The sequence below is a fragment of the Schistocerca nitens genome, unplaced genomic scaffold (assembly GCF_023898315.1).
Source record: "Schistocerca nitens isolate TAMUIC-IGC-003100 unplaced genomic scaffold, iqSchNite1.1 HiC_scaffold_200, whole genome shotgun sequence".
NCBI classification, from domain to species: Eukaryota; Metazoa; Arthropoda; class Insecta; order Orthoptera; family Acrididae; genus Schistocerca; species Schistocerca nitens.
In genome coordinates, this window is record NW_026045741.1 from 14,820 (window position 1) to 40,212 (window position 25,393).

Below are 25,393 nucleotides of genomic sequence, written 5' to 3' on the forward strand. Positions count from 1 at the left end.
TCGTACTGTTTTGTCGTTTTCAAAGTCTTCTTGGCAAACTTGGTTAGCACATTCTCCCTCAAACTGAGTTAATTACTGCATTTTCGTACCATTACAGTAGTTTAAAAGGCTTAAGGAAGCATCTTTGTACAACAGAAAGGTAGTTTGAAAATTGGGCTGGCAGGGGTAGCGACATAATAATAAAAAAAAAAAAAAAGGAAGGCAGCCAACAGCACCCGGGTTTCCCAGGCGGTCACCCATCCAAGTACTAACCGGGCCCGATGATGCTTAACTTCGGTGATCGGACGAGAACCGGTGTATTCATCATGGTATGGCCGTTGGCGCTCATGTAATGTAGGAGCACGGCAGAATTCGCGTTCGGCTTTACTCCCAACACACAAAATGTTAGTTTTCGGCCGCATTTGACGAAAGCACTTCCTTCCACAACAGCCAGTTCCTCGAGGACGGCGCGGGGGGCGCGCCTGGCGTCCCAGCAGAGCGACGGCCGAATTAGCGGGCGCACCGCCGCGTGTGTGAGACGCACTGCTGCTCGTTGCACCTCCTGTCATTCGCTGCGCGCGTGCAGCCTTCGACACTAGCGGAGGACGCATCTTGTCCCTGGTGTCCAGCGGAGGGCCTGTGCGTGGTGTGGCAGTGTCGTGCTGGAGGGCGCCACTGGTGGCATGTGGGCTTCCTCGCCTCGCCTCGCCTCGCCTCGCCTCACACCAGGTGTGTGCGTAGTTTGCAGTGCATTCGCACCATTCCTATCCCTGTCCCCGTCCCCGTCCCGACTTGTCCCGACTTTGCTCGACTGCCGCTCGCTGCCGCTCGGGTCGTGGTCCATATGACAGCGCAAGCACGACAAACGTCTGCGGGACGAGACGAGACGAGACGACTAAGGAATAAATTCGTGATTAAAAAAATTTGGAACTCTACACTCGTACACAAAAATAGGCGGTGACGTATTTCAGAAATCACCTGCCGATTCGTACTGTTTTGTCGTTTTCAAAGTCTTCTTGGCAAACTTGGTTAGCACATTCTCCCTCAAACTGAGTTAATTACTGCATTTTCGTACCATTACAGTAGTTTAAAAGGCTTAAGGAAGCATCTTTGTACAACAGAAAGGTAGTTTGAAAATTGGGCTGGCAGGGGTAGCGACATAATAATAAAAAAAAAAAAAAGGAAGGCAGCCAACAGCACCCGGGTTTCCCAGGCGGTCACCCATCCAAGTACTAACCGGGCCCGATGATGCTTAACTTCGGTGATCGGACGAGAACCGGTGTATTTTTTTTTTTTGTTTTTTTTTGTTTTTTTTTTTTTATTCAATTCTTATTTTTATATTATTGCTTAACTTCGGTGATCGGACGAGAACCGGTTTATTTTTTTATTTTTTATTTTTTGAAACGCATTATTCACGATCACCGCCACAGAAAGTAAAGTAAATTTATGGGGCAATAAGCTCACCACGCTTGTGAAAAAAAATGAAAACGGTATTATCTGGCATTTTCATGCCGCATAAAATTAGTTGAAACTAATATGCAGGGTCACCGCCGCAAAAAAAAAAAAAAAAAAAAAAAAAAAAAAAAAAAAAAAAAAAAAAAAAAAAAAAAAATATATATATGTGAAACATTAGGCTGCAAGTCCGCCACGCTTCAAAAATGAATGAAAATCAAAGTACCGGCATAATCATGCCGCCGAAAAATAGTCAAACATTCTGCAGGGACCACCGCCACAAAAAGTAGAAGCAAAAGGATGAGGCAATTAGCTCTTCACACTTAAAACAAATGAAACAAGATTACCTGGCATTATCATGCCGCAGAATAATGAGTTGAAACACACTGTAGGATCACTGCCACAAAAAATAAACGTGAGATAGTAGGCTGCAAGTTCGCCACCCTTCAAAAATGAATGTAAAATTGAAGTACCCGCATTATCGTGCCACAGAAAAAATGGCTAAACACACATGCAGCTCGCCATGCCGCAAGAAAAAAAAATGAAAACTAAAGTACCTGGCAATTGATATGCCACAGAAAAAAAGAGCTCAACACATAAGAAGGCGACACTGCACTCGTAAAGGCAAAACAACTAAGAAAAACAGGCACGTAAGCTAGACATAAGAGTCGTGGCAGTAATTAGCATTGACACATTAAGGTAACACACGGCCCGAATGGCGTCACCATAATTAGAGAAAGAAAATATGTATTGGCAGTACCACATACAAGACGCCAAAGCGTCCAAAAATTGGAAAAAAAAGTAATAAGTCAAATTAATGAATAAATGAAAGAAAGAAAATTTCATAGTCGCAGAACTTTCGTATAAGCGTGAGAGATCGCTACATTCAAATAGTTCGCGAAATCTGCACTGTATGTCGTCTTACGTTTCGCCGTCACAAAACAATCCCAGAGATAGGCCAAATAAGAAAATGCATCAGACAGTTCCAGACCAATCAGGGCGTAAACCGTATGTCCAAATAACCACACAGTAGTTGTATGCCGTGCACGTGGAAAATACTTAAAATCAGGGGTAACAACGGAAGTCACAGTGACATTTGCCGGTACAGTTCTATGAATAAGTGCGAGTATGATCTGACAAAGCGACCACACGTCTGCAACAGCCCGACACTGCAGCCGGTGCTCCCTGGTGTCAGGCGCGCCACACCTGCCACAGTTGGGCGAGGCGAGGAGGTGGATGTCGGCGAGGCGTTGGTTGGTCGATAAGGTGTTGTTCACCAACTTGAACCACAACGCCGAAACGTCGGTTGGCAACACGCTGTCATTGATGTTCGCCCACACCTGTTTCCAGTTCACAGCAGGGAGGCGAACCTCCAACTTGTGAACCGGCGGCCGTCCCATCAGGTCGGCGTAGAGACGCCGAGCGGTACAGTGTGGATCGTTAGCCGTTCTTAAAACGTAACTGCGAGTGAGATAATATTCTCGCAGGAACGACAAACGATACGGGATGTCGGCGACAGAAACAGGGGCGCACTCAGACGCCGGCCGACAAATCTCCAATAAAGCAGCCGTGGAGCCACCCGGACAGCTGGTCTGCAGCGCAGCTGTGCGGTTTACAAGCAACGCCGCACATTTACGTCCAAAATCCACAAGTCCTAGTCCTCCCAAGGATCTGTCAAGGACACAGACCGACGCCCGCACCTTAAAAATTTCATGACGCCACAATAACCAAAAAACAACACGTGAGATGGAACGCGCAATCAATTTCGGGACGCAGAGCAGCTGCGCAACATACCATGCCCGCGAGAGAATAAACGTGTTAATGAGGTCGACTTTTTGTAGCAAATTGAGCCGTCGGGAAGCATGTGTACGACAAAGAATGCGAATACCCGTAAGGAGTGACCGCCAGTTCCGAGCCTGCATGTTCTGCGGCGACGCAGTAACGTCGAGACCCAAAATGGTGTGGTGGGAAACAACGCGGAACCACGGCCTTCGGTCGTCAACACCGTGCAACCCCAGTGGAAGGAGCACAGTTTTCCGTGCATTGATTCGGGCACCAGAAGCTCGTTCGTAACGTTCCAATAAAGCTCTAGTGGCATCAATATCCGCCGTATGAGCTACAAAAACGCCCACATCATCAGCGTAAGCTGAACATCGCAACGACACATTGCCAATTTGAATCCCATGGAGTGTACGGTCGAGAGCTCGCAACAGTGGATCGATGGCAAGCACAAAGTAAAACATCGACAACGGACAGCCTTGTCGAACAGAACGACGTATCGGAAGAGGCACGGTCGGCCAGCCATTGACAATGACGACCGACCGAGCTCCCGTAAGTAAGTTGCGTACCACTTCCAGAAATTGGAGACCGAAACCCATGCGCGACATGACCTGAAGGAGGTATTCGTGGCTGACACGATCGAAGGCGTTGGCGAAGTCAATGGATAAGATTCCGGCGGAGGAACCAGGAGCCGCTGCTGAACAGACAACATCCCTGTATGCAGAAGCCGCAGTAAAGATGTTACGATGCCGTACTCCACACGACTGGGGAGCAGCAATAACCTTATCCATGACAGATTTCAACTTGTCAGCCACGCACCTCGCAACGATCTTATAGTCGGCATTTAATAAAGTGATAGGCCGCAGGTCTTGAACGCGACAGTCTCCTTCCTTCTTAGGAATAAGCACCACCCTACCGTCCATAAAACGGCCGGGTACCGCCACACCACGAAGGACTTCGTTAATCAAGGAAGTGAACGTGCCCCCAATAATGTCCCAGATGGCTAGATAAAATTCCGTCGGTAAACCGTCGGGCCCTGGAGACTTCCCCTTTGGACACGCCTTCAATATCGATAAAACATCTTGTGGCAACAACGCTGCAGTTAACTCGGCGCGATCGGCGTCCGTTAAAAAACAACGCAACTCGTCTAAACAGGCGGCAGTGGCGATGCCATCACCATCACAGTTGGAAAACAACGCAGAATAATACGCAGTGACGTGAGCGACCACATCCCGCCTGCCAACGAGGCGATCGCCATCATCTGTTAGCAAACTGCGAACACATTTCGTAGACGCCAAGCGTCGCTCCTTTGCCAAATAAAAAATCGTCGGATGCTCCTCATCAACGGCGCCCGCGAAACGACTACGGACTATGTAGCCTTTCGCCCTTTCGCGATGGATCCCCAGAATCTTGCTCTTAATGCGATTGAGCCGCAGACGGAGGTTACCAAATTGGTCAATAGGGGCGTCGAAAGCATCCCTAAGGCACTGCTGGTAAAAGTCGAGCGTACGGTTCCTCCAGTACGACTCCTCGCGACTGAACGCTTGCGCGGCACGACGTAGCTGAGGCTTAGCTAACGCCAACCACCAATCAAGCGTCGAAGGGTAGTTGCCAACTTTTTGAATGCAAGATTCCCACACAGCCGTAATAGTTAGTCGGAAACCATCCTTCGGCAAGTGAGTAACGTTTAGCTTCCAAACCCGCGGGACAGGAGCCGCAGCTCCACCCTGCAGCCGCACATCACAAACGTAGCCACAGTGGTCACTGAACGCCACGGGGAGCACGTCAACACGACGGAGAGCATCCTTGAGGGCGCGAGAGACATAAATACGGTCAAGGCGACTGCCCCCGGTGTTGTAGATGTGCGTGAATACAGTGCGACGTGGGTGGAAATGTCGCCAAGTATCACACAAATCAGCAGCAGTAATCAACGCGGAAAGTTCTGGACACAGTGAGGGAGCGGTGCTCATATCTGCAGCATCAACAACACAGTTAAAATCCCCTCCTACCACAAGTGGACGACCAGGTGTTAAAAAAGGACAAATCTCATAGCTAAAAAAACGCGACCGGTCACGGCGCCTGTCCGCGCCCGACGCCGCATAGATATTTACAACACGGACTCCTCTTATCGTACACGCAATAGCACGGCCGTTAGGCATCACCTGAACATCTTGTGGCTCTAACGACTCTTTGAATAAAATGGCAGTGCCACACTTAGAGTCACGGTCCACATTGTAAATAACATCATAGCCAGGAATATCACTAAAAACTCTGCCGGCCACCTCCTGAAGAAAAACAACATCATAACGGCCAAATTTTAGGAGGTCAGTAAATAATAACACCTTATACGCAGCCGTGACGGTATTGACATTCAACGTTAAGATTGAAAATAAACTCATCAGTCTAGAGGTGGAGTAAAGAGAAAAACATCAAGCCATCCGACAGGAGGCGCGTCACTTAACGTGGTAGGAAAGTACACAAAACGATATCCCTGTCATGAGGATACAAATGGAAGTGAACATGTACAAATGTAAAAGTGGAGAGAGACACAACATGCATAATAAAAAATAAAACGTAAAAACACAAGTGGGCAGATACCACATACCCACCCCGTTAATAACACAGTAGAACTTGTAAGAAAAATATGACAAAACTGGCCGGAATTACACCATTCTAGAATTTGCAAACCCGCAGGAGGTTGCACAAATAGAAAAAAAAGCGGCAAACAAAAACCCCGCAGCAAAGCAAGACCCACCTGATAATTGCAACAGATAGGACATTAGTCACGCATAATAAAAGTAACACAATGAGAACAGAAAAACATGCGTGCATTGAACATGCGCACAGCGCAGACCGAACACAGTGGAACACAACAGCTGCGCGAAATAACGACAACCAACTCCACATAATTAAACGCGCGTGTACAATCTTTCCGGAAAGGCAGCGGAAAAACGCAACAAACGTGGCATGTTAATGTCATTTATATGACACGCGATAAGTACGCCAAACTTACAACATCGCTGGCACATTACAAAACTTCACGACGACAGCAAGACAGCAAAGTGGACATGAATATTAAGCGGCATTAATAAACCGTAGATAGAACAACAGACATCAGACAGCAAGTAAGCACAGGAAAACACATGGATTTCTAAAAATAAACTGCTGCAAAAAAAAGGACGCCAAAAAGCAGACAGAAAACCGCCCCTCAACATAGCAACATTGCCACAAGACAATATGACAATAGAAGCGAAACATAATTAGCACGACACTGAAATCAGATGATAACGGCGGCAACAGGAAGGCAAGCGGCGAAACTGCACCGTCCATGGGCTGACAAACACGTCACGGCAAACATTCATAGTAAATAGAAAACACCATTGCTACACGCGGAAACCTTTGGCAAGCCACTGTACAAAAAGAGCAAAGGGGAGAAAGCTCTACCGTAAATTATTGTCCACGTGCAAGACACAGCGTGATTAGTACAAACACAAGAAACATTTGACAATCACAGAAAGTTAACATTTAAAACTACTGAGTGGTATGAACAAAAATGCATTTACGTAGGCGCGGGTGGGGGGTCCGGAACCACCCCCGACAGTGGGGCGTCCTCCGGCGACTTCCACCAAGCGTCATCCTGTTCCATACGGTCCCTGTCAACTTGCGAGGATTCTGCCTCCATCGGTTCCATACGGGCGGGGGAGGCCGCAGCCGCCTCCGAACGCGTGCGTTGCCGTCGCAGTGACAGATTGCCGACCTGATCGCTCTTACGCTTAACAGGCGGCTCAGCCCTATCGCCCTGATCGCCCAGTATCTGACGTAAATGCTGGGTCTGCTCTTGGATGCGCGTCTCCCTCGTATCTTTCGTCCCACCCCCTGAGCACGACGACAGTGTCTCCGAGTCACTACCAGTTCCTGAAAGAACGGTCGGTGAGCTGTCCCTCGATTTCTTCCCCTTCCGCTTACGCTGCTGCTTCGGCAGCGTAGGCTTTTCCTTCGGGGCGGGCGGCGGGGGCAGAATCGCCTCCACATGTTCAGAAACAGGGACAGACGGTACCGGTACTTCAGTTGGCGGAACGGACTCTGACTGCGAAGGAAGAGATTCTACCGGTGTCGCGTCTACAACATCCATAACATTAGACACTGAAACAGAGGGAACGGGTGCGTCTACTGCAGGTGGCGGAACCGGTGGGACGGGGTGGGATACCGTGCCCGCTACTACTTCACTAAGAAGCGGCACAAACTGGCCAGAGGCGTCTACAGGCCGTTCGCGCGGGAGCTGAACAGGGCGTCGGCGTGGACAGTCCGTACGCAAATGTTCCGATGAGTGACAAACAGAACAAGTTGGCGGTTGCCCGACATAACTTATTTGCGCACGCACGCCCGCGATCATGAAGTAAGACGGAATGTGCTTTTTCAAATCGATTCTAACACTCCGTACGCCACTGTTAACTTGGTAACGGTATCCACTACCCCACTTGTCATTACTTATCGACAAGACCGTGCCAAACTGTGTCAACCCGCGAGAGATATAGTCGTTGGGACATTCAGGTGGCACGTTAAAAACACGAACAGTTCGCACACCGTAACCAGAGGGAACAATCTGGACATCACTGACACTGCCGTCGAAATGTTTAAATTTACGCACGCCAGCAAACGTTTCGATAAATTTATCGTAATGGGCTACATTAATAAACTTGATAAACAAGGAGTACAGTATAAAATCAAGCTGAAAAGTGTCAACGACCTCATCCGGTAACTTAAGTTCTTCGAAAATCCATTCATGTATCTCAAAAGCTGTCGGCCGCTTTGCATTTCGATCAAAAACGCACTGTGCGCTATTCGCCCTATTGAATGTCGACATAATGGTACTCACCGGCTGTAGAACAGCAAACACAAAACTCTGGCAGGAGCAACCGCGCGCCGATGCGCACGCGACGACAGCCAAGTCAACACTGACAGCGAACGACCGCAGGCGGAGCCACAGCACCGAGGTGTTGCTGGGCGCGTGCAGCCTTCGACACTAGCGGAGGACGCATCTTGTCCCTGGTGTCCAGCGGAGGGCCTGTGCGTGGTGTGGCAGTGTCGTGCTGGAGGGCGCCACTGGTGGCATGTGGGCTTCCTCGCCTCGCCTCGCCTCGCCTCGCCTCACACCAGGTGTGTGCGTAGTTTGCAGTGCATTCGCACCATTCCTATCCCTGTCCCCGTCCCCGTCCCGACTTGTCCCGACTTTGCTCGACTGCCGCTCGCTGCCGCTCGGGTCGTGGTCCATATGACAGCGCAAGCACGACAAACGTCTGCGGGACGAGACGAGACGAGACGACTAAGGAATAAATTCGTGATTAAAAAAATTTGGAACTCTACACTCGTACACAAAAATAGGCGGTGACGTATTTCAGAAATCACCTGCCGATTCGTACTGTTTTGTCGTTTTCAAAGTCTTCTTGGCAAACTTGGTTAGCACATTCTCCCTCAAACTGAGTTAATTACTGCATTTTCGTACCATTACAGTAGTTTAAAAGGCTTAAGGAAGCATCTTTGTACAACAGAAAGGTAGTTTGAAAATTGGGCTGGCAGGGGTAGCGACATAATAATAAAAAAAAAAAAAAGGAAGGCAGCCAACAGCACCCGGGTTTCCCAGGCGGTCACCCATCCAAGTACTAACCGGGCCCGATGATGCTTAACTTCGGTGATCGGACGAGAACCGGTGTATTCATCATGGTATGGCCGTTGGCGCTCATGTAATGTAGGAGCACGGCAGAATTCGCGTTCGGCTTTACTCCCAACACACAAAATGTTAGTTTTCGGCCGCATTTGACGAAAGCACTTCCTTCCACAACAGCCAGTTCCTCGAGGACGGCGCGGGGGGCGCGCCTGGCGTCCCAGCAGAGCGACGGCCGAATTAGCGGGCGCACCGCCGCGTGTGTGAGACGCACTGCTGCTCGTTGCACCTCCTGTCATTCGCTGCGCGCGTGCAGCCTTCGACACTAGCGGAGGACGCATCTTGTCCCTGGTGTCCAGCGGAGGGCCTGTGCGTGGTGTGGCAGTGTCGTGCTGGAGGGCGCCACTGGTGGCATGTGGGCTTCCTCGCCTCGCCTCGCCTCGCCTCGCCTCACACCAGGTGTGTGCGTAGTTTGCAGTGCATTCGCACCATTCCTATCCCTGTCCCCGTCCCCGTCCCGACTTGTCCCGACTTTGCTCGACTGCCGCTCGCTGCCGCTCGGGTCGTGGTCCATATGACAGCGCAAGCACGACAAACGTCTGCGGGACGAGACGAGACGAGACGACTAAGGAATAAATTCGTGATTAAAAAAATTTGGAACTCTACACTCGTACACAAAAATAGGCGGTGACGTATTTCAGAAATCACCTGCCGATTCGTACTGTTTTGTCGTTTTCAAAGTCTTCTTGGCAAACTTGGTTAGCACATTCTCCCTCAAACTGAGTTAATTACTGCATTTTCGTACCATTACAGTAGTTTAAAAGGCTTAAGGAAGCATCTTTGTACAACAGAAAGGTAGTTTGAAAATTGGGCTGGCAGGGGTAGCGACATAATAATAAAAAAAAAAAAAAGGAAGGCAGCCAACAGCACCCGGGTTTCCCAGGCGGTCACCCATCCAAGTACTAACCGGGCCCGATGATGCTTAACTTCGGTGATCGGACGAGAACCGGTGTATTCATCATGGTATGGCCGTTGGCGCTCATGTAATGTAGGAGCACGGCAGAATTCGCGTTCGGCTTTACTCCCAACACACAAAATGTTAGTTTTCGGCCGCATTTGACGAAAGCACTTCCTTCCACAACAGCCAGTTCCTCGAGGACGGCGCGGGGGGCGCGCCTGGCGTCCCAGCAGAGCGACGGCCGAATTAGCGGGCGCACCGCCGCGTGTGTGAGACGCACTGCTGCTCGTTGCACCTCCTGTCATTCGCTGCGCGCGTGCAGCCTTCGACACTAGCGGAGGACGCATCTTGTCCCTGGTGTCCAGCGGAGGGCCTGTGCGTGGTGTGGCAGTGTCGTGCTGGAGGGCGCCACTGGTGGCATGTGGGCTTCCTCGCCTCGCCTCGCCTCGCCTCGCCTCACACCAGGTGTGTGCGTAGTTTGCAGTGCATTCGCACCATTCCTATCCCTGTCCCCGTCCCCGTCCCGACTTGTCCCGACTTTGCTCGACTGCCGCTCGCTGCCGCTCGGGTCGTGGTCCATATGACAGCGCAAGCACGACAAACGTCTGCGGGACGAGACGAGACGAGACGACTAAGGAATAAATTCGTGATTAAAAAAATTTGGAACTCTACACTCGTACACAAAAATAGGCGGTGACGTATTTCAGAAATCACCTGCCGATTCGTACTGTTTTGTCGTTTTCAAAGTCTTCTTGGCAAACTTGGTTAGCACATTCTCCCTCAAACTGAGTTAATTACTGCATTTTCGTACCATTACAGTAGTTTAAAAGGCTTAAGGAAGCATCTTTGTACAACAGAAAGGTAGTTTGAAAATTGGGCTGGCAGGGGTAGCGACATAATAATAAAAAAAAAAAAAAGGAAGGCAGCCAACAGCACCCGGGTTTCCCAGGCGGTCACCCATCCAAGTACTAACCGGGCCCGATGATGCTTAACTTCGGTGATCGGACGAGAACCGGTGTATTCATCATGGTATGGCCGTTGGCGCTCATGTAATGTAGGAGCACGGCAGAATTCGCGTTCGGCTTTACTCCCAACACACAAAATGTTAGTTTTCGGCCGCATTTGACGAAAGCACTTCCTTCCACAACAGCCAGTTCCTCGAGGACGGCGCGGGGGGCGCGCCTGGCGTCCCAGCAGAGCGACGGCCGAATTAGCGGGCGCACCGCCGCGTGTGTGAGACGCACTGCTGCTCGTTGCACCTCCTGTCATTCGCTGCGCGCGTGCAGCCTTCGACACTAGCGGAGGACGCATCTTGTCCCTGGTGTCCAGCGGAGGGCCTGTGCGTGGTGTGGCAGTGTCGTGCTGGAGGGCGCCACTGGTGGCATGTGGGCTTCCTCGCCTCGCCTCGCCTCGCCTCGCCTCACACCAGGTGTGTGCGTAGTTTGCAGTGCATTCGCACCATTCCTATCCCTGTCCCCGTCCCCGTCCCGACTTGTCCCGACTTTGCTCGACTGCCGCTCGCTGCCGCTCGGGTCGTGGTCCATATGACAGCGCAAGCACGACAAACGTCTGCGGGACGAGACGAGACGAGACGACTAAGGAATAAATTCGTGATTAAAAAAATTTGGAACTCTACACTCGTACACAAAAATAGGCGGTGACGTATTTCAGAAATCACCTGCCGATTCGTACTGTTTTGTCGTTTTCAAAGTCTTCTTGGCAAACTTGGTTAGCACATTCTCCCTCAAACTGAGTTAATTACTGCATTTTCGTACCATTACAGTAGTTTAAAAGGCTTAAGGAAGCATCTTTGTACAACAGAAAGGTAGTTTGAAAATTGGGCTGGCAGGGGTAGCGACATAATAATAAAAAAAAAAAAAAGGAAGGCAGCCAACAGCACCCGGGTTTCCCAGGCGGTCACCCATCCAAGTACTAACCGGGCCCGATGATGCTTAACTTCGGTGATCGGACGAGAACCGGTGTATTCATCATGGTATGGCCGTTGGCGCTCATGTAATGTAGGAGCACGGCAGAATTCGCGTTCGGCTTTACTCCCAACACACAAAATGTTAGTTTTCGGCCGCATTTGACGAAAGCACTTCCTTCCACAACAGCCAGTTCCTCGAGGACGGCGCGGGGGGCGCGCCTGGCGTCCCAGCAGAGCGACGGCCGAATTAGCGGGCGCACCGCCGCGTGTGTGAGACGCACTGCTGCTCGTTGCACCTCCTGTCATTCGCTGCGCGCGTGCAGCCTTCGACACTAGCGGAGGACGCATCTTGTCCCTGGTGTCCAGCGGAGGGCCTGTGCGTGGTGTGGCAGTGTCGTGCTGGAGGGCGCCACTGGTGGCATGTGGGCTTCCTCGCCTCGCCTCGCCTCGCCTCGCCTCACACCAGGTGTGTGCGTAGTTTGCAGTGCATTCGCACCATTCCTATCCCTGTCCCCGTCCCCGTCCCGACTTGTCCCGACTTTGCTCGACTGCCGCTCGCTGCCGCTCGGGTCGTGGTCCATATGACAGCGCAAGCACGACAAACGTCTGCGGGACGAGACGAGACGAGACGACTAAGGAATAAATTCGTGATTAAAAAAATTTGGAACTCTACACTCGTACACAAAAATAGGCGGTGACGTATTTCAGAAATCACCTGCCGATTCGTACTGTTTTGTCGTTTTCAAAGTCTTCTTGGCAAACTTGGTTAGCACATTCTCCCTCAAACTGAGTTAATTACTGCATTTTCGTACCATTACAGTAGTTTAAAAGGCTTAAGGAAGCATCTTTGTACAACAGAAAGGTAGTTTGAAAATTGGGCTGGCAGGGGTAGCGACATAATAATAAAAAAAAAAAAGGAAGGCAGCCAACAGCACCCGGGTTTCCCAGGCGGTCACCCATCCAAGTACTAACCGGGCCCGATGATGCTTAACTTCGGTGATCGGACGAGAACCGGTGTATTCATCATGGTATGGCCGTTGGCGCTCATGTAATGTAGGAGCACGGCAGAATTCGCGTTCGGCTTTACTCCCAACACACAAAATGTTAGTTTTCGGCCGCATTTGACGAAAGCACTTCCTTCCACAACAGCCAGTTCCTCGAGGACGGCGCGGGGGGCGCGCCTGGCGTCCCAGCAGAGCGACGGCCGAATTAGCGGGCGCACCGCCGCGTGTGTGAGACGCACTGCTGCTCGTTGCACCTCCTGTCATTCGCTGCGCGCGTGCAGCCTTCGACACTAGCGGAGGACGCATCTTGTCCCTGGTGTCCAGCGGAGGGCCTGTGCGTGGTGTGGCAGTGTCGTGCTGGAGGGCGCCACTGGTGGCATGTGGGCTTCCTCGCCTCGCCTCGCCTCGCCTCGCCTCACACCAGGTGTGTGCGTAGTTTGCAGTGCATTCGCACCATTCCTATCCCTGTCCCCGTCCCCGTCCCGACTTGTCCCGACTTTGCTCGACTGCCGCTCGCTGCCGCTCGGGTCGTGGTCCATATGACAGCGCAAGCACGACAAACGTCTGCGGGACGAGACGAGACGAGACGACTAAGGAATAAATTCGTGATTAAAAAAATTTGGAACTCTACACTCGTACACAAAAATAGGCGGTGACGTATTTCAGAAATCACCTGCCGATTCGTACTGTTTTGTCGTTTTCAAAGTCTTCTTGGCAAACTTGGTTAGCACATTCTCCCTCAAACTGAGTTAATTACTGCATTTTCGTACCATTACAGTAGTTTAAAAGGCTTAAGGAAGCATCTTTGTACAACAGAAAGGTAGTTTGAAAATTGGGCTGGCAGGGGTAGCGACATAATAATAAAAAAAAAAAAAAGGAAGGCAGCCAACAGCACCCGGGTTTCCCAGGCGGTCACCCATCCAAGTACTAACCGGGCCCGATGATGCTTAACTTCGGTGATCGGACGAGAACCGGTGTATTCATCATGGTATGGCCGTTGGCGCTCATGTAATGTAGGAGCACGGCAGAATTCGCGTTCGGCTTTACTCCCAACACACAAAATGTTAGTTTTCGGCCGCATTTGACGAAAGCACTTCCTTCCACAACAGCCAGTTCCTCGAGGACGGCGCGGGGGGCGCGCCTGGCGTCCCAGCAGAGCGACGGCCGAATTAGCGGGCGCACCGCCGCGTGTGTGAGACGCACTGCTGCTCGTTGCACCTCCTGTCATTCGCTGCGCGCGTGCAGCCTTCGACACTAGCGGAGGACGCATCTTGTCCCTGGTGTCCAGCGGAGGGCCTGTGCGTGGTGTGGCAGTGTCGTGCTGGAGGGCGCCACTGGTGGCATGTGGGCTTCCTCGCCTCGCCTCGCCTCGCCTCGCCTCACACCAGGTGTGTGCGTAGTTTGCAGTGCATTCGCACCATTCCTATCCCTGTCCCCGTCCCCGTCCCGACTTGTCCCGACTTTGCTCGACTGCCGCTCGCTGCCGCTCGGGTCGTGGTCCATATGACAGCGCAAGCACGACAAACGTCTGCGGGACGAGACGAGACGAGACGACTAAGGAATAAATTCGTGATTAAAAAAATTTGGAACTCTACACTCGTACACAAAAATAGGCGGTGACGTATTTCAGAAATCACCTGCCGATTCGTACTGTTTTGTCGTTTTCAAAGTCTTCTTGGCAAACTTGGTTAGCACATTCTCCCTCAAACTGAGTTAATTACTGCATTTTCGTACCATTACAGTAGTTTAAAAGGCTTAAGGAAGCATCTTTGTACAACAGAAAGGTAGTTTGAAAATTGGGCTGGCAGGGGTAGCGACATAATAATAAAAAAAAAAAAAAGGAAGGCAGCCAACAGCACCCGGGTTTCCCAGGCGGTCACCCATCCAAGTACTAACCGGGCCCGATGATGCTTAACTTCGGTGATCGGACGAGAACCGGTGTATTCATCATGGTATGGCCGTTGGCGCTCATGTAATGTAGGAGCACGGCAGAATTCGCGTTCGGCTTTACTCCCAACACACAAAATGTTAGTTTTCGGCCGCATTTGACGAAAGCACTTCCTTCCACAACAGCCAGTTCCTCGAGGACGGCGCGGGGGGCGCGCCTGGCGTCCCAGCAGAGCGACGGCCGAATTAGCGGGCGCACCGCCGCGTGTGTGAGACGCACTGCTGCTCGTTGCACCTCCTGTCATTCGCTGCGCGCGTGCAGCCTTCGACACTAGCGGAGGACGCATCTTGTCCCTGGTGTCCAGCGGAGGGCCTGTGCGTGGTGTGGCAGTGTCGTGCTGGAGGGCGCCACTGGTGGCATGTGGGCTTCCTCGCCTCGCCTCGCCTCGCCTCGCCTCACACCAGGTGTGTGCGTAGTTTGCAGTGCATTCGCACCATTCCTATCCCTGTCCCCGTCCCCGTCCCGACTTGTCCCGACTTTGCTCGACTGCCGCTCGCTGCCGCTCGGGTCGTGGTCCATATGACAGCGCAAGCACGACAAACGTCTGCGGGACGAGACGAGACGAGACGACTAAGGAATAAATTCGTGATTAAAAAAATTTGGAACTCTACACTCGTACACAAAAATAGGCGGTGACGTATTTCAGAAATCACCTGCCGATTCGTACTGTTTTGTCGTTTTCAAAGTCTTCTTGGCAAACTTGGTTAGCACATTCTCCCTCAAACTGAGTTAATTACTGCATTTTCGTACCATTACAGTAGTTTAAAAGGCTTAAGGAAGCATCTTTGTACAACAGAAAGGTAGTTTGAAAATTGGGCTGGCAGGGGTAGCGACATAATAATAAAAAAAAAAAAAAGGAAGGCAGCCAACAGCACCCGGGTTTCCCAGGCGGTCACCCATCCAAGTACTAACCGGGCCCGATGATGCTTAACTTCGGTGATCGGACGAGAACCGGTGTATTCATCATGGTATGGCCGTTGGCGCTCATGTAATGTAGGAGCACGGCAGAATTCGCGTTCGGCTTTACTCCCAACACACAAAATGTTAGTTTTCGGCCGCATTTGACGAAAGCACTTCCTTCCACAACAGCCAGTTCCTCGAGGACGGCGCGGGGGGCGCGCCTGGCGTCCCAGCAGAGCGACGGCCGAATTAGCGGGCGCACCGCCGCGTGTGTGAGACGCACTGCTGCTCGTTGCACCTCCTGTCATTCGCTGCGCGCGTGCAGCCTTCGACACTAGCGGAGGACGCATCTTGTCCCTGGTGTCCAGCGGAGGGCCTGTGCGTGGTGTGGCAGTGTCGTGCTGGAGGGCGCCACTGGTGGCATGTGGGCTTCCTCGCCTCGCCTCGCCTCGCCTCGCCTCACACCAGGTGTGTGCGTAGTTTGCAGTGCATTCGCACCATTCCTATCCCTGTCCCCGTCCCCGTCCCGACTTGTCCCGACTTTGCTCGACTGCCGCTCGCTGCCGCTCGGGTCGTGGTCCATATGACAGCGCAAGCACGACAAACGTCTGCGGGACGAGACGAGACGAGACGACTAAGGAATAAATTCGTGATTAAAAAAATTTGGAACTCTACACTCGTACACAAAAATAGGCGGTGACGTATTTCAGAAATCACCTGCCGATTCGTACTGTTTTGTCGTTTTCAAAGTCTTCTTGGCAAACTTGGTTAGCACATTCTCCCTCAAACTGAGTTAATTACTGCATTTTCGTACCATTACAGTAGTTTAAAAGGCTTAAGGAAGCATCTTTGTACAACAGAAAGGTAGTTTGAAAATTGGGCTGGCAGGGGTAGCGACATAATAATAAAAAAAAAAAAAAGGAAGGCAGCCAACAGCACCCGGGTTTCCCAGGCGGTCACCCATCCAAGTACTAACCGGGCCCGATGATGCTTAACTTCGGTGATCGGACGAGAACCGGTGTATTCATCATGGTATGGCCGTTGGCGCTCATGTAATGTAGGAGCACGGCAGAATTCGCGTTCGGCTTTACTCCCAACACACAAAATGTTAGTTTTCGGCCGCATTTGACGAAAGCACTTCCTTCCACAACAGCCAGTTCCTCGAGGACGGCGCGGGGGGCGCGCCTGGCGTCCCAGCAGAGCGACGGCCGAATTAGCGGGCGCACCGCCGCGTGTGTGAGACGCACTGCTGCTCGTTGCACCTCCTGTCATTCGCTGCGCGCGTGCAGCCTTCGACACTAGCGGAGGACGCATCTTGTCCCTGGTGTCCAGCGGAGGGCCTGTGCGTGGTGTGGCAGTGTCGTGCTGGAGGGCGCCACTGGTGGCATGTGGGCTTCCTCGCCTCGCCTCGCCTCGCCTCGCCTCACACCAGGTGTGTGCGTAGTTTGCAGTGCATTCGCACCATTCCTATCCCTGTCCCCGTCCCCGTCCCGACTTGTCCCGACTTTGCTCGACTGCCGCTCGCTGCCGCTCGGGTCGTGGTCCATATGACAGCGCAAGCACGACAAACGTCTGCGGGACGAGACGAGACGAGACGACTAAGGAATAAATTCGTGATTAAAAAAATTTGGAACTCTACACTCGTACACAAAAATAGGCGGTGACGTATTTCAGAAATCACCTGCCGATTCGTACTGTTTTGTCGTTTTCAAAGTCTTCTTGGCAAACTTGGTTAGCACATTCTCCCTCAAACTGAGTTAATTACTGCATTTTCGTACCATTACAGTAGTTTAAAAGGCTTAAGGAAGCATCTTTGTACAACAGAAAGGTAGTTTGAAAATTGGGCTGGCAGGGGTAGCGACATAATAATAAAAAAAAAAAAAGGAAGGCAGCCAACAGCACCCGGGTTTCCCAGGCGGTCACCCATCCAAGTACTAACCGGGCCCGATGATGCTTAACTTCGGTGATCGGACGAGAACCGGTGTATTCATCATGGTATGGCCGTTGGCGCTCATGTAATGTAGGAGCACGGCAGAATTCGCGTTCGGCTTTACTCCCAACACACAAAATGTTAGTTTTCGGCCGCATTTGACGAAAGCACTTCCTTCCACAACAGCCAGTTCCTCGAGGACGGCGCGGGGGGCGCGCCTGGCGTCCCAGCAGAGCGACGGCCGAATTAGCGGGCGCACCGCCGCGTGTGTGAGACGCACTGCTGCTCGTTGCACCTCCTGTCATTCGCTGCGCGCGTGCAGCCTTCGACACTAGCGGAGGACGCATCTTGTCCCTGGTGTCCAGCGGAGGGCCTGTGCGTGGTGTGGCAGTGTCGTGCTGGAGGGCGCCACTGGTGGCATGTGGGCTTCCTCGCCTCGCCTCGCCTCGCCTCGCCTCACACCAGGTGTGTGCGTAGTTTGCAGTGCATTCGCACCATTCCTATCCCTGTCCCCGTCCCCGTCCCGACTTGTCCCGACTTTGCTCGACTGCCGCTCGCTGCCGCTCGGGTCGTGGTCCATATGACAGCGCAAGCACGACAAACGTCTGCGGGACGAGACGAGACGAGACGACTAAGGAATAAATTCGTGATTAAAAAAATTTGGAACTCTACACTCGTACACAAAAATAGGCGGTGACGTATTTCAGAAATCACCTGCCGATTCGTACTGTTTTGTCGTTTTCAAAGTCTTCTTGGCAAACTTGGTTAGCACATTCTCCCTCAAACTGAGTTAATTACTGCATTTTCGTACCATTACAGTAGTTTAAAAGGCTTAAGGAAGCATCTTTGTACAACAGAAAGGTAGTTTGAAAATTGGGCTGGCAGGGGTAGCGACATAATAATAAAAAAAAAAAAAAGGAAGGCAGCCAACAGCACCCGGGTTTCCCAGGCGGTCACCCATCCAAGTACTAACCGGGCCCGATGATGCTTAACTTCGGTGATCGGACGAGAACCGGTGTATTCATCATGGTATGGCCGTTGGCGCTCATGTAATGTAGGAGCACGGCAGAATTCGCGTTCGGCTTTACTCCCAACACACAAAATGTTAGTTTTCGGCCGCATTTGACGAAAGCACTTCCTTCCACAACAGCCAGTTCCTCGAGGACGGCGCGGGGGGCGCGCCTGGCGTCCCAGCAGAGCGACGGCCGAATTAGCGGGCGCACCGCCGCGTGTGTGAGACGCACTGCTGCTCGTTGCACCTCCTGTCATTCGCTGCGCGCGTGCAGCCTTCGACACTAGCGGAGGACGCATCTTGTCCCTGGTGTCCAGCGGAGGGCCTGTGCGTGGTGTGGCAGTGTCGTGCTGGAGGGCGCCACTGGTGGCATGTGGGCTTCCTCGCCTCGCCTCGCCTCGCCTCGCCTCACACCAGGTGTGTGCGTAGTTTGCAGTGCATTCGCACCATTCCTATCCCTGTCCCCGTCCCCGTCCCGACTTGTCCCGACTTTGCTCGACTGCCGCTCGCTGCCGCTCGGGTCGTGGTCCATATGACAGCGCAAGCACGACAAACGTCTGCGGGACGAGACGAGACGAGACGACTAAGGAATAAATTCGTGATTAAAAAAATTTGGAACTCTACACTCGTACACAAAAATAGGCGGTGACGTATTTCAGAAATCACCTGCCGATTCGTACTGTTTTGTCGTTTTCAAAGTCTTCTTGGCAAACTTGGTTAGCACATTCTCCCTCAAACTGAGTTAATTACTGCATTTTCGTACCATTACAGTAGTTTAAAAGGCTTAAGGAAGCATCTTTGTACAACAGAAAGGTAGTTTGAAAATTGGGCTGGCAGGGGTAGCGACATAATAATAAAAAAAAAAAAAAGGAAGGCAGCCAACAGCACCCGGGTTTCCCAGGCGGTCACCCATCCAAGTACTAACCGGGCCCGATGATGCTTAACTTCGGTGATCGGACGAGAACCGGTGTATTCATCATGGTATGGCCGTTGGCGCTCATGTAATGTAGGAGCACGGCAGAATTCGCGTTCGGCTTTACTCCCAACACACAAAATGTTAGTTTTCGGCCGCATTTGACGAAAGCACTTCCTTCCACAACAGCCAGTTCCTCGAGGACGGCGCGGGGGGCGCGCCTGGCGTCCCAGCAGAGCGACGGCCGAATTAGCGGGCGCACCGCCGCGTGTGTGAGACGCACTGCTGCTCGTTGCACCTCCTGTCATTCGCTGCGCGCGTGCAGCCTTCGACACTAGCGGAGGACGCATCTTGTCCCTGGTGTCCAGCGGAGGGCCTGTGCGTGGTGTGGCAGTGTCGTGCTGGAGGGCGCCACTGGTGGCATGTGGGCTTCCTCGCCTCGCCTCGCCTCGCCTCGCCTCACACCAGGTGTGTGCGTAGTTTGCAGTGCATTCGCACCATTCCTATCCCTGTCCCCGTCCCCGTCCCGACTTGTCCCGACTTTGCTCGACTGCCGCTCGCTGCCGCTCGGGTCGTGGTCCATATGACAGCGCAAGCACGACAAACGTCTGCGGGACGAGACGAGACGAGACGACTAAGGAATAAATTCGTGATTAAAAAAATTTGGAACTCTACACTCGTACACAAAAATAGGCGGTGACGTATTTCAGAAATCACCTGCCGATTCGTACTGTTTTGTCGTTTTCAAAGTCTTCTTGGCAAACTTGGTTAGCACATTCTCCCTCAAACTGAGTTAATTACTGCATTTTCGTACCATTACAGTAGTTTAAAAGGCTTAAGGAAGCATCTTTGTACAACAGAAAGGTAGTTTGAAAATTGGGCTGGCAGGGGTAGCGACATAATAATAAAAAAAAAAAAAAGGAAGGCAGCCAACAGCACCCGGGTTTCCCAGGCGGTCACCCATCCAAGTACTAACCGGGCCCGATGATGCTTAACTTCGGTGATCGGACGAGAACCGGTGTATTCATCATGGTATGGCCGTTGGCGCTCATGTAATGTAGGAGCACGGCAGAATTCGCGTTCGGCTTTACTCCCAACACACAAAATGTTAGTTTTCGGCCGCATTTGACGAAAGCACTTCCTTCCACAACAGCCAGTTCCTCGAGGACGGCGCGGGGGGCGCGCCTGGCGTCCCAGCAGAGCGACGGCCGAATTAGCGGGCGCACCGCCGCGTGTGTGAGACGCACTGCTGCTCGTTGCACCTCCTGTCATTCGCTGCGCGCGTGCAGCCTTCGACACTAGCGGAGGACGCATCTTGTCCCTGGTGTCCAGCGGAGGGCCTGTGCGTGGTGTGGCAGTGTCGTGCTGGAGGGCGCCACTGGTGGCATGTGGGCTTCCTCGCCTCGCCTCGCCTCGCCTCGCCTCACACCAGGTGTGTGCGTAGTTTGCAGTGCATTCGCACCATTCCTATCCCTGTCCCCGTCCCCGTCCCGACTTGTCCCGACTTTGCTCGACTGCCGCTCGCTGCCGCTCGGGTCGTGGTCCATATGACAGCGCAAGCACGACAAACGTCTGCGGGACGAGACGAGACGAGACGACTAAGGAATAAATTCGTGATTAAAAAAATTTGGAACTCTACACTCGTACACAAAAATAGGCGGTGACGTATTTCAGAAATCACCTGCCGATTCGTACTGTTTTGTCGTTTTCAAAGTCTTCTTGGCAAACTTGGTTAGCACATTCTCCCTCAAACTGAGTTAATTACTGCATTTTCGTACCATTACAGTAGTTTAAAAGGCTTAAGGAAGCATCTTTGTACAACAGAAAGGTAGTTTGAAAATTGGGCTGGCAGGGGTAGCGACATAATAATAAAAAAAAAAAAGGAAGGCAGCCAACAGCACCCGGGTTTCCCAGGCGGTCACCCATCCAAGTACTAACCGGGCCCGATGATGCTTAACTTCGGTGATCGGACGAGAACCGGTGTATTCATCATGGTATGGCCGTTGGCGCTCATGTAATGTAGGAGCACGGCAGAATTCGCGTTCGGCTTTACTCCCAACACACAAAATGTTAGTTTTCGGCCGCATTTGACGAAAGCACTTCCTTCCACAACAGCCAGTTCCTCGAGGACGGCGCGGGGGGCGCGCCTGGCGTCCCAGCAGAGCGACGGCCGAATTAGCGGGCGCACCGCCGCGTGTGTGAGACGCACTGCTGCTCGTTGCACCTCCTGTCATTCGCTGCGCGCGTGCAGCCTTCGACACTAGCGGAGGACGCATCTTGTCCCTGGTGTCCAGCGGAGGGCCTGTGCGTGGTGTGGCAGTGTCGTGCTGGAGGGCGCCACTGGTGGCATGTGGGCTTCCTCGCCTCGCCTCGCCTCGCCTCGCCTCACACCAGGTGTGTGCGTAGTTTGCAGTGCATTCGCACCATTCCTATCCCTGTCCCCGTCCCCGTCCCGACTTGTCCCGACTTTGCTCGACTGCCGCTCGCTGCCGCTCGGGTCGTGGTCCATATGACAGCGCAAGCACGACAAACGTCTGCGGGACGAGACGAGACGAGACGACTAAGGAATAAATTCGTGATTAAAAAAATTTGGAACTCTACACTCGTACACAAAAATAGGCGGTGACGTATTTCAGAAATCACCTGCCGATTCGTACTGTTTTGTCGTTTTCAAAGTCTTCTTGGCAAACTTGGTTAGCACATTCTCCCTCAAACTGAGTTAATTACTGCATTTTCGTACCATTACAGTAGTTTAAAAGGCTTAAGGAAGCATCTTTGTACAACAGAAAGGTAGTTTGAAAATTGGGCTGGCAGGGGTAGCGACATAATAATAAAAAAAAAAAAAGGAAGGCAGCCAACAGCACCCGGGTTTCCCAGGCGGTCACCCATCCAAGTACTAACCGGGCCCGATGATGCTTAACTTCGGTGATCGGACGAGAACCGGTGTATTCATCATGGTATGGCCGTTGGCGCTCATGTAATGTAGGAGCACGGCAGAATTCGCGTTCGGCTTTACTCCCAACACACAAAATGTTAGTTTTCGGCCGCATTTGACGAAAGCACTTCCTTCCACAACAGCCAGTTCCTCGAGGACGGCGCGGGGGGCGCGCCTGGCGTCCCAGCAGAGCGACGGCCGAATTAGCGGGCGCACCGCCGCGTGTGTGAGACGCACTGCTGCTCGTTGCACCTCCTGTCATTCGCTGCGCGCGTGCAGCCTTCGACACTAGCGGAGGACGCATCTTGTCCCTGGTGTCCAGCGGAGGGCCTGTGCGTGGTGTGGCAGTGTCGTGCTGGAGGGCGCCACTGGTGGCATGTGGGCTTCCTCGCCTCGCCTCGCCTCGCCTCGCCTCACACCAGGTGTGTGCGTAGTTTGCAGTGCATTCGCACCATTCCTATCCCTGTCCCCGTCCCCGTCCCGACTTGTCCCGACTTTGCTCGACTGCCGCTCGCTGCCGCTCGGGTCGTGGTCCATATGACAGCGCAAGCACGACAAACGTCTGCGGGACGAGACGAGACGAGACGACTAAGGAATAAATTCGTGATTAAAAAAATTTGGAACTCTACACTCGTACACAAAAATAGGCGGTGACGTATTTCAGAAATCACCTGCCGATTCGTACTGTTTTGTCGTTTTCAAAGTCTTCTTGGCAAACTTGGTTAGCACATTCTCCCTCAAACTGAGTTAATTACTGCATTTTCGTACCATTACAGTAGTTTAAAAGGCTTAAGGAAGCATCTTTGTACAACAGAAAGGTAGTTTGAAAATTGGGCTGGCAGGGGTAGCGACATAATAATAAAAAAAAAAAAGGAAGGCAGCCAACAGCACCCGGGTTTCCCAGGCGGTCACCCATCCAAGTACTAACCGGGCCCGATGATGCTTAACTTCGGTGATCGGACGAGAACCGGTGTATTCATCATGGTATGGCCGTTGGCGCTCATGTAATGTAGGAGCACGGCAGAATTCGCGTTCGGCTTTACTCCCAACACACAAAATGTTAGTTTTCGGCCGCATTTGACGAAAGCACTTCCTTCCACAACAGCCAGTTCCTCGAGGACGGCGCGGGGGGCGCGCCTGGCGTCCCAGCAGAGCGACGGCCGAATTAGCGGGCGCACCGCCGCGTGTGTGAGACGCACTGCTGCTCGTTGCACCTCCTGTCATTCGCTGCGCGCGTGCAGCCTTCGACACTAGCGGAGGACGCATCTTGTCCCTGGTGTCCAGCGGAGGGCCTGTGCGTGGTGTGGCAGTGTCGTGCTGGAGGGCGCCACTGGTGGCATGTGGGCTTCCTCGCCTCGCCTCGCCTCGCCTCGCCTCACACCAGGTGTGTGCGTAGTTTGCAGTGCATTCGCACCATTCCTATCCCTGTCCCCGTCCCCGTCCCGACTTGTCCCGACTTTGCTCGACTGCCGCTCGCTGCCGCTCGGGTCGTGGTCCATATGACAGCGCAAGCACGACAAACGTCTGCGGGACGAGACGAGACGAGACGACTAAGGAATAAATTCGTGATTAAAAAAATTTGGAACTCTACACTCGTACACAAAAATAGGCGGTGACGTATTTCAGAAATCACCTGCCGATTCGTACTGTTTTGTCGTTTTCAAAGTCTTCTTGGCAAACTTGGTTAGCACATTCTCCCTCAAACTGAGTTAATTACTGCATTTTCGTACCATTACAGTAGTTTAAAAGGCTTAAGGAAGCATCTTTGTACAACAGAAAGGTAGTTTGAAAATTGGGCTGGCAGGGGTAGCGACATAATAATAAAAAAAAAAAAAAGGAAGGCAGCCAACAGCACCCGGGTTTCCCAGGCGGTCACCCATCCAAGTACTAACCGGGCCCGATGATGCTTAACTTCGGTGATCGGACGAGAACCGGTGTATTCATCATGGTATGGCCGTTGGCGCTCATGTAATGTAGGAGCACGGCAGAATTCGCGTTCGGCTTTACTCCCAACACACAAAATGTTAGTTTTCGGCCGCATTTGACGAAAGCACTTCCTTCCACAACAGCCAGTTCCTCGAGGACGGCGCGGGGGGCGCGCCTGGCGTCCCAGCAGAGCGACGGCCGAATTAGCGGGCGCACCGCCGCGTGTGTGAGACGCACTGCTGCTCGTTGCACCTCCTGTCATTCGCTGCGCGCGTGCAGCCTTCGACACTAGCGGAGGACGCATCTTGTCCCTGGTGTCCAGCGGAGGGCCTGTGCGTGGTGTGGCAGTGTCGTGCTGGAGGGCGCCACTGGTGGCATGTGGGCTTCCTCGCCTCGCCTCGCCTCGCCTCGCCTCACACCAGGTGTGTGCGTAGTTTGCAGTGCATTCGCACCATTCCTATCCCTGTCCCCGTCCCCGTCCCGACTTGTCCCGACTTTGCTCGACTGCCGCTCGCTGCCGCTCGGGTCGTGGTCCATATGACAGCGCAAGCACGACAAACGTCTGCGGGACGAGACGAGACGAGACGACTAAGGAATAAATTCGTGATTAAAAAAATTTGGAACTCTACACTCGTACACAAAAATAGGCGGTGACGTATTTCAGAAATCACCTGCCGATTCGTACTGTTTTGTCGTTTTCAAAGTCTTCTTGGCAAACTTGGTTAGCACATTCTCCCTCAAACTGAGTTAATTACTGCATTTTCGTACCATTACAGTAGTTTAAAAGGCTTAAGGAAGCATCTTTGTACAACAGAAAGGTAGTTTGAAAATTGGGCTGGCAGGGGTAGCGACATAATAATAAAAAAAAAAAAAAGGAAGGCAGCCAACAGCACCCGGGTTTCCCAGGCGGTCACCCATCCAAGTACTAACCGGGCCCGATGATGCTTAACTTCGGTGATCGGACGAGAACCGGTGTATTCATCATGGTATGGCCGTTGGCGCTCATGTAATGTAGGAGCACGGCAGAATTCGCGTTCGGCTTTACTCCCAACACACAAAATGTTAGTT

The 25,393-nt window shown here is 52.3% G+C and overlaps 19 non-coding genes across 19 annotated transcripts; all 19 read right to left on the reverse strand.

Moving 5' to 3' along the window:
- Positions 1-203: 203 nt before the first annotated feature.
- Positions 204-322, reverse strand: LOC126220579 (5S ribosomal RNA). The gene has a single exon (XR_007542957.1). It is a non-coding gene; the product is annotated as a 5S ribosomal RNA (ribosomal RNA).
- An 8,504-nt stretch (positions 323-8,826) lies between these two features.
- Positions 8,827-8,945, reverse strand: LOC126220580 (5S ribosomal RNA). Its single transcript, XR_007542958.1, has one exon. It is a non-coding gene; the product is annotated as a 5S ribosomal RNA (ribosomal RNA).
- Positions 8,946-9,790: 845 nt separating this feature from the next.
- LOC126220581 (5S ribosomal RNA) lies at positions 9,791-9,909 on the reverse strand. Its single transcript, XR_007542959.1, has one exon. It is a non-coding gene; the product is annotated as a 5S ribosomal RNA (ribosomal RNA).
- Positions 9,910-10,754: 845 nt separating this feature from the next.
- LOC126220582 (5S ribosomal RNA) lies at positions 10,755-10,873 on the reverse strand. Its single transcript, XR_007542960.1, has one exon. It is a non-coding gene; the product is annotated as a 5S ribosomal RNA (ribosomal RNA).
- An 845-nt stretch (positions 10,874-11,718) lies between these two features.
- LOC126220583 (5S ribosomal RNA) lies at positions 11,719-11,837 on the reverse strand. The gene has a single exon (XR_007542961.1). It is a non-coding gene; the product is annotated as a 5S ribosomal RNA (ribosomal RNA).
- An 843-nt stretch (positions 11,838-12,680) lies between these two features.
- LOC126220584 (5S ribosomal RNA) lies at positions 12,681-12,799 on the reverse strand. Its single transcript, XR_007542962.1, has one exon. It is a non-coding gene; the product is annotated as a 5S ribosomal RNA (ribosomal RNA).
- Positions 12,800-13,644: 845 nt separating this feature from the next.
- LOC126220585 (5S ribosomal RNA) lies at positions 13,645-13,763 on the reverse strand. Its single transcript, XR_007542963.1, has one exon. It is a non-coding gene; the product is annotated as a 5S ribosomal RNA (ribosomal RNA).
- An 845-nt stretch (positions 13,764-14,608) lies between these two features.
- LOC126220586 (5S ribosomal RNA) lies at positions 14,609-14,727 on the reverse strand. The gene has a single exon (XR_007542964.1). It is a non-coding gene; the product is annotated as a 5S ribosomal RNA (ribosomal RNA).
- An 845-nt stretch (positions 14,728-15,572) lies between these two features.
- Positions 15,573-15,691, reverse strand: LOC126220588 (5S ribosomal RNA). Its single transcript, XR_007542965.1, has one exon. It is a non-coding gene; the product is annotated as a 5S ribosomal RNA (ribosomal RNA).
- An 845-nt stretch (positions 15,692-16,536) lies between these two features.
- On the reverse strand, positions 16,537-16,655 carry LOC126220589 (5S ribosomal RNA). The gene has a single exon (XR_007542966.1). It is a non-coding gene; the product is annotated as a 5S ribosomal RNA (ribosomal RNA).
- Positions 16,656-17,499: 844 nt separating this feature from the next.
- On the reverse strand, positions 17,500-17,618 carry LOC126220591 (5S ribosomal RNA). Its single transcript, XR_007542968.1, has one exon. It is a non-coding gene; the product is annotated as a 5S ribosomal RNA (ribosomal RNA).
- Positions 17,619-18,463: 845 nt separating this feature from the next.
- LOC126220592 (5S ribosomal RNA) lies at positions 18,464-18,582 on the reverse strand. Its single transcript, XR_007542969.1, has one exon. It is a non-coding gene; the product is annotated as a 5S ribosomal RNA (ribosomal RNA).
- An 845-nt stretch (positions 18,583-19,427) lies between these two features.
- Positions 19,428-19,546, reverse strand: LOC126220593 (5S ribosomal RNA). Its single transcript, XR_007542970.1, has one exon. It is a non-coding gene; the product is annotated as a 5S ribosomal RNA (ribosomal RNA).
- An 845-nt stretch (positions 19,547-20,391) lies between these two features.
- Positions 20,392-20,510, reverse strand: LOC126220594 (5S ribosomal RNA). Its single transcript, XR_007542971.1, has one exon. It is a non-coding gene; the product is annotated as a 5S ribosomal RNA (ribosomal RNA).
- Positions 20,511-21,353: 843 nt separating this feature from the next.
- LOC126220595 (5S ribosomal RNA) lies at positions 21,354-21,472 on the reverse strand. Its single transcript, XR_007542972.1, has one exon. It is a non-coding gene; the product is annotated as a 5S ribosomal RNA (ribosomal RNA).
- An 844-nt stretch (positions 21,473-22,316) lies between these two features.
- On the reverse strand, positions 22,317-22,435 carry LOC126220596 (5S ribosomal RNA). The gene has a single exon (XR_007542973.1). It is a non-coding gene; the product is annotated as a 5S ribosomal RNA (ribosomal RNA).
- Positions 22,436-23,278: 843 nt separating this feature from the next.
- On the reverse strand, positions 23,279-23,397 carry LOC126220597 (5S ribosomal RNA). The gene has a single exon (XR_007542974.1). It is a non-coding gene; the product is annotated as a 5S ribosomal RNA (ribosomal RNA).
- Positions 23,398-24,242: 845 nt separating this feature from the next.
- Positions 24,243-24,361, reverse strand: LOC126220599 (5S ribosomal RNA). Its single transcript, XR_007542975.1, has one exon. It is a non-coding gene; the product is annotated as a 5S ribosomal RNA (ribosomal RNA).
- Positions 24,362-25,206: 845 nt separating this feature from the next.
- Positions 25,207-25,325, reverse strand: LOC126220600 (5S ribosomal RNA). Its single transcript, XR_007542976.1, has one exon. It is a non-coding gene; the product is annotated as a 5S ribosomal RNA (ribosomal RNA).
- Between the last annotated feature and the right edge of the window lie 68 nt (positions 25,326-25,393).